Source organism: Mastomys coucha, unplaced genomic scaffold, assembly GCF_008632895.1.
Source record: "Mastomys coucha isolate ucsf_1 unplaced genomic scaffold, UCSF_Mcou_1 pScaffold15, whole genome shotgun sequence".
NCBI classification, from domain to species: domain Eukaryota; kingdom Metazoa; phylum Chordata; class Mammalia; order Rodentia; family Muridae; genus Mastomys; species Mastomys coucha.
In genome coordinates, this window is record NW_022196897.1 from 20,745,247 (window position 1) to 20,752,532 (window position 7,286).

Sequence of the window (7,286 nt, forward strand, 5' to 3'; positions counted from 1 at the left end):
AGCCTGGGATATACAGAGAAACCCTGTCTCAAAAACAAAGAGAGAGAAATAGAGGGGGGGGGAAGAAGAAAAAGGAAGAGGAGGAAGAAGAAAAAGGAAGAGGAGGAAGAAGAAGGAGGAGGAGGAGGAGAAGGAGAAGGAGAAGGAGAAGGAGAAGGAGAAGAAGAGGGGAAGAGAAGAGACTCCACAAAGTTGTTCTCTGACCACATACCATGACAAGCATGAAGCACAAAAGAAATCACAAAGGACAGGAGATACAGGCGTGAAGTCCATGAATACCCCGTGCACTGTCTGAGCAGCCCTGTGATCTGGGACCCTTTCTGCATATCATTCAGAAATCAAGTGATTATTTTACAGACAGGGACCCTGAGATTCAAAGAGGTTGTATTGAGCAATGATCAAGTAGTAATTCAAGTATTTTTTAAAACAAATGTATGTATGTATGTATGTATGTATGTATTTGTTTATTTAATCTATCAACCTATCTATTTATTTAGACGGAGTCTTACTATGTAGTCCTGATTAGAATTTGCAAAAATACACTTGATTCTGCCTCCCGGGTGCTGGGATTAAAGGTGTTTGCCATGCCTGACTTTATTTAGTCATATTTTGTGACTATTTGTTTTTGGTTTTTGTTTTGTTTTTTCGAGACAGGGTTTCTCTGTGTAGCCCTGGCTGTCCTAGAACTCACTTTGTAGACCAGGCCGGCCTTAAACTCAGAGATAGGGTTGCCTCTGCCTCCAAATACTGCGCTTGAAGGCTTAGCTACCACCGCTGCCCCGTCCCCAAGCATATGATAATTATTTTTTGAGACAGGGGCCCATGTAGCTCAGGCTGGCCTTAAACTTGATATGTAGCTCACAATGACTTCCAATCCCTCATTCTCCTGTTATCACCTCTCACAAGCTGCGAATCTAGGCATTCACCATTATGCCTGATTTATGTTATACAATCAGTGTATAAACTAAGCTCAGCCTTAGCCCCTAGAAATACAATTCTATAATAATTTGAATTCTGAGCTACTATTTTATACAGTACAACAAGAAAAGAAGTGAAAGCCTAAGGAAGAATTTCCCAAGGTTGCATGAAGTGAATCGTGGTTGAACTTAAACTTAAAACACAATATGTCCTAGTTTGAGACATCAGTACCAGGGTGAGAAGATCTGACAGCGTTCTGGCGTGATACATAAGTGCTGGCAGGATCTGGGATTGGTAAAGCAAGCCTCCAGGCATGCCTGTGAGGGGTTCTCGGATTAGGTTAGCCTCTGGGCATATCCATGGGAGGTTATTGTGATTGGTTTAATTGAAGTGGGAAGACCCGCCCACAGTGGTTGGTATCATTCCCTAGGCTGTGAGCTGAGTGCAAATAGGCATTGCTTTCTGCTTCCTGACTGTGGATACAATGCGACCAACCACCTCAAGCCCCTACCTTCCTTCCCACCTTGCCATAATGGACTTGCCCTTGAACTATAAACCAAAAATAAATGTCTTCTTCCTTAAAGTACTTTTATCAGGATGCTTTATCACGCGAACAGGAAAAGGAACCCAGACATCTGGCCTCTACTCCAGTCTGCACCCAAAGGACCTTTTGTTTCCTTCCTAGACAGAGGGTACACTACGTCTTCTCTCTATGTCTCAGCTCTGCTTTGGCTTACAGAACCCATCGCTAGATTCTGGGTACATCTGGAGATGGAGCTAGTGTGTGTAAATGTGAGGGAACCCCGGGTACAGTTGTGACACCACATGCTCCCTCCTTAACCAGCTGGCATGTATCAACAGATACTCCACAGTTAATGCATCTATCACAGAAACATGAATTAGAAGCTTGAGAATTCCCTTCTGGCTAGGGAGTTGGGATGTTGACGGCTGGATTGCCATTCATCCAGTCAAGTGGGCCAATAAGGGTTAACAAAGTAGCATCAGATGTCTAGCCCACGTGTTGTAAGGCAGGATTCCTGCCCTTGAGGCTTTGTGCCTTGATGGCACAGACAGATGGTAGTAGGGGATTCAAGCAAGCTGGAAAGTGCTGAAACAGGAAAGGGGCTGTGAAAGTCATTCACAGGGCTGACCTAAGAACTGGCTGGGCTACAGTCAGAGAGGGTTCCCTGAACCAAAGGAGCAAAAAGTAGCAAGGGGGGATGAGAGAGCATCCTATCAAACACACAGTATGTGCAAAACCTACCAACAGAAAAGAATTTGGCTTCTCCAGGAAAAGAGGGTCCATTGTGATCACATCAGAGAGCCTGAGTGTCGGTTTGGCGGGCAGAGCTCTAGGAGAGGGCTTGCTGCATTGCCCAGGGACTTTCAGGTGATGGGATTTCTGCACAAGGACCCTCCTCAAGGTCACAGCAAACATAGCAGCTCCTTATTTTCAGCAGAAACAAGGACCAGAAAAAAGATAAGTTTCTGCATGTGTGTGTACCTGGCATGTTACCTGTTGGTGGCTAAAGTCAGAATGGATGCTACTTTTAAAAAGATAGTTCAAAGAGCAAGTGAGATGAGACCATGAACCCACCACGGAGCCTGACTTTGGTAGGCACTGCCTCCTATAATCCTGGTACTTGAGAGGTGGAAGCAAAGGAGGGGAAGAGGTTGAGAGTTCAAGATGACCTTCCTTCATCCCCGGCTATGAAGCAAGTTCAAGGACAGACTGAACTTACTTGAAATCCTAACAGAAAAATAAAGACCCCTACCCTAACTTTGTGATCACACTGAATGTGGAGTCTATCACCTGGCTCCAGACTTCCAGACAGCCTCTGAACATTGCTTTCCCCATCTGTGAGGCTTCTCCCTCCGGGTAGCTCTGAGGACACAGGGCAATGACCAACAGTGTAAAATCTCTCCCAGGCAGACATCACTCACACTGTATTGAGAGAGGAAGAGTGCTGAGACAGAGTCTTCCTAGATAACCCCAGGCTGGCTTCAAACTAGCAATAATCCTCCTGTCTCAGTCTCTTGAGTTCTGGGACTATAGGTGAGCTATCTGTATTTTGCATTGGCTGAAAGTTTGCCACATCGACATCACAGAATACTCAGTAATTTTTACTGGACCCTCCTACTCCATTAAGTTGGTGAGAACCAGGGCCGGCCAAGGTTAAGGTACCAGGCTAAGGTCATAAGGCTGTAAATGCAGACCAGAAACTCCCACTCCAGCCATCATTTCCTGATGCCCAGTGGAGAATTGCAGAGCCCAGGACGCAGTCCATGGCAGAAGGAGAGGTTTGACTATGTGGGCAGCTTGTTATGAGCGTATTAGCGACAAGAACCAGATCACCTCGGGAATTTGAGCCCAATCAGGTTCATTGTCCATCGCTTCACCTTAGCACCGTGCGCGACCAGACCGGGATGATGCCGCAGAATCCTTAGAGAAGGTCTGGCCTCCCTGGCCAGCAGAGGCGCAGGTGATCTTAGAGTTACGCATGCGTGGCCCGCAGCCTCTGCAGAGCCCGCAGCAGACCTGCGGCAGGCGTGGGAAGAATCCTAGGAGTTACGCTCGTGTCACGTGACGGGGAGCGCTGGCCAGGTAAACTGGATGGTAAGAGAAGAGAGAGGGGTTGAGGGCAGTTCACAGGGAGCTGCCAGGAAGATCCGAGAATAAAAAAACACGTTAGGAAGAAATACGAATGGGGTGAATTAGAGAATAGCAACTGGTAGCAACTGGGTGATGTGATTATTTATAGATCAAGCCTTGAGTGCAGAGTGTGGGCCACTTCTCCCGCTGCCTGAGGCGTACACCTGCCTGCCCTGCTTCAAAACTGCATCGCCAGCTGCGTTCTTCTGTGCCCACCCCACCCTCTCTCTCTGACAGCTGGGCCATTACATTCCCCATTCCCTGCACTGTTTTAGGAACATTTTCTTTATAATAATAATAATAATAATAATAATAATAATAATAATAATAATGGTTTATTCGTGTGTGTGTGTGTGTGTGTGTGTGTGTGTGTGTGTGTACTTGTAGAGTTCAGAGGATTGCTTGTGTGAATCGGTTTACATTTCCACCATGTGAGAACAAGGTATCAAACAGATTGGCTGGTGTGGCTGTAAATGCCTTTACCCACTGAGCTATCTCTCTGGCCCAGGAGCAATCTAAAGAAGTCTACAGGAGAGAGCTGGAGACACGGCCCAGCAGTCAAGAGCACAGGCTACTCTTTTTCAGAAGGCCCGCGTTTGATTCCCAGCATTCACACTTCAGCCCACAACCCTCTAACTCCAGTTCCAGGAGATCTGATGACTCTCCCAACCGCCTCTGATTCTTGCATGTATATAGTCCATACAAGTGCATTCAGACACATACACATCAAACAAATAGTTTTGTGGCTTTGTTTTTTGTTTTTGTTTGTTTGTTTGTTTGTTTGTTTAGATAGGTTTTCTCACTGGGCAGTGGCACCCTGGCACCTTTAATGCCAGCACTTGGGAGGCAAAGGCAGGCAGATTTCTGAGTTCGAGGCCAGCCTGGTCTACAGAGTGAGTTCCAGGACAGCTAGGGCTACACCAAGAAACCCTGTCTCAAAAAAAAAACAAAAAAACAAAAACAAAATAAATAAACAAAAAGAAAAAAAAAGATAGGGTTTCTCTGTGTAGCTCTGGCTGTTATGGAATTTGCTCTATAGACCAGGCTGATCTTGAACTCAGAGATCCTCCTGCCTCTGCATCCTGAGTGATGGGACTAAAGGCATGCACCACCACCACTGGGCAAAAAACAAAAGAAAAAAAACAACATTTTTTTAAGAAGGAAAAGTGATGTCTCTGCCTTGTCATCTACCCCTCCCCCCACACACACACAGACCTGAAGAGAAGAGCTGGGCCTGTGCCAATCGAGTCTGGGACCTTGCCCTCAAGGTGACAATCTGTGTATGTGTGTGTGCCTGTGTGTGTGTGTGTGTGTATAAGTCTCAAGATCAAAGGACTGCAGAAGACAGGCAGATGTGAACCACAGCATGAATTTAAGCTGCCTCAGCATATGCTTTGCCTAGGGGAACAGTTCACACTCAGATCCAGGCAATATTTTCATGGAGATTATAGAAGAAAGTATACACCACCTCTGGGTGTTTAAATGTTGCAACAGATGGGTAGAGGGCAGATAGGCAGGGCCTCCTGCTACCAAGGATTGGTCTTGAACAGTACAGTAAGGATGAACTTGAACTCTGGAGCTTCCTGCTCTCACCTCCCAAGTGCCCAGACTATCAGTGTGGGCCACTAATCTAGTCTTTGCAATGAGATTTTTTAAAAAAGCATTTAATTATATGTATGTGGGTATCTATCTATGTGTGGCTATGTGCATGTGAGTGCAGGTGCCCACAGAGGCCAGAGGCATCAGATCCCTGAAGTGGAAACTTAAAGGTTCTTTGGAAAGTTGGTTGGATGGTGTTTTGCTGAGGCAAACACATGAAGGAACATTTTGTTAAAGTGAACACTGGTGTAAAAGGCTAAGGCAGACTGGTGAAGGAACATTTCACTGAAACAGACACAGGAGAGAGGATGTTCTACAAAAGCAAGCACATGAAAGGACACATGATGAAGGATTCTTACCTTACATTGCATAGTGGAGCTGCATTTGTTGGGGCTCCATAGAGAGAAACACACCAAAAAACTTCTAGTGGTGTGCTACAGTTTCTTGCCACTTCCTCGGACTTGGGCTGATTGGTAGAGTGATGCCAGCTGAGGCGAGACTCGTGGTGAACACATGACAGAGCCAGAGCTTGATTTGCTGGTACAACTAGCTGTGTAGTGCTTGTGGGTCTGGGTCTCATGTCTTCACTGATCTTTGCTTCCCTGAGAGAGGCTCAGACAAGAACTTCTGTCCTTCCTCCGGGTCCCTCCTACTGACTCAAGCCTCCAAGGCTGAGGCCTGGCTGTCTCTGCTAGGCTGTGCCACCACTGCTGATTCCTGTTTGCTATCCCGACTCTACCGGACTGACCTACTGGAGTATCCATGAAGTGTTTGCTAGTGGATCAAGTCGCCCCACCCACATACACTATATCCTTTCTGTCTACTACCTCTGGTGGGTGGGGCCTAAAAAGAGGTTAAAGCATTTAAGAATCATCATTAAAATTGAGATTTGAAAAAAATTAAAGTTACAGATTACCCTGTAACTGGAGTTATAAGTGAGTATGAGCCACTTGGTGTAGGTGCTGGGAACCAACTTCAAAGTCCTCCGTAAAACCAGTAACTGGGTGGTGGTGGTACATGCCTTTGATCCTAGCACTCGGGAGGCAGAGACAGGCTCTCTGAGTACAAGGCCAGGGCCAGCCTGGTCTACAGAGCTGCTAAGGCTACCCAGAGAAACCCTGTCTAGGAACATACATACACACAGAGAGAGGCACTAACTGATTTTAACTGCCCAGCTCTATACCCCTCAAATTAAAATGTTGATGCCACTTTGGAGCAACATAATATATCAAAGGTTCACATTCCTCCCAAGGCTATGTTAGACCTGGCAGTAGGGGAATATTTCCACAGCTGTCTAATTAAGCAAAGTTGATTTAGGCTAGGCGGCTGCCTCCTCATAAATCCAGATTGCAGAGAGCAGCCCCTTGCTGGCTTTTGAGGTCATTTTTATAGGGAAGGGTTAGAGTTGGTAAAAAACAAAACAAACCCAGCTATTGAGGTAATTGGCCGCTAGCACCTGGACAAGAGTGGGGCCTCAGGCTCAAGGACGTCTGTGAGTAGATAAAGATAAGTGTAGGAATGTGTCACATAGAAGGGGAGTCATCCCAGGTGTTCAGGAACTTAGCAAGGCAAAGGGCTGGGTACACACCATGGGGTCACAAGTTCAGCAGAGGTTGGAAAACATGGTTTGCAGGCTACATTAGGTTTAGGAAACAAAGACATTCTTGAAAGGACTTAGTAACAATGTATGACAATTGGCTCCTTAACATCAGTGAGTCTTCTTTTGGTTTCACAGCTACCTGCTATAGAACTCAGGAAACTGGAGGGCTCCCTCCCAAAGGAGCAGAATCACTTACGGGAAGAGAAGCTGCATGTGCTGATACACGCCCTCACACACACTCACAGAGCGCCCCCTGGAGGGCACAACTTTGCTCAAGGGTAAGGTGTGTTGTCTGACACCAAGCATCAGGATCTTCACCTAGCAGGTAAGCGCCAAAAGAGTGGTCCTTCTACTCAGCCTGGCGCTGGGCATAGATAGAGACAGTGGGGCCAGCTCTTTGCACCGATGAGGACCACTGTAGAGAGAAGCTCTGAGGAACACGGACACGGGCAGCTCAGTTTAGCCTGGACATGCCAGGCCCATGGTCCTGAGAGAAACCTAAGAACAAGGAGAGGC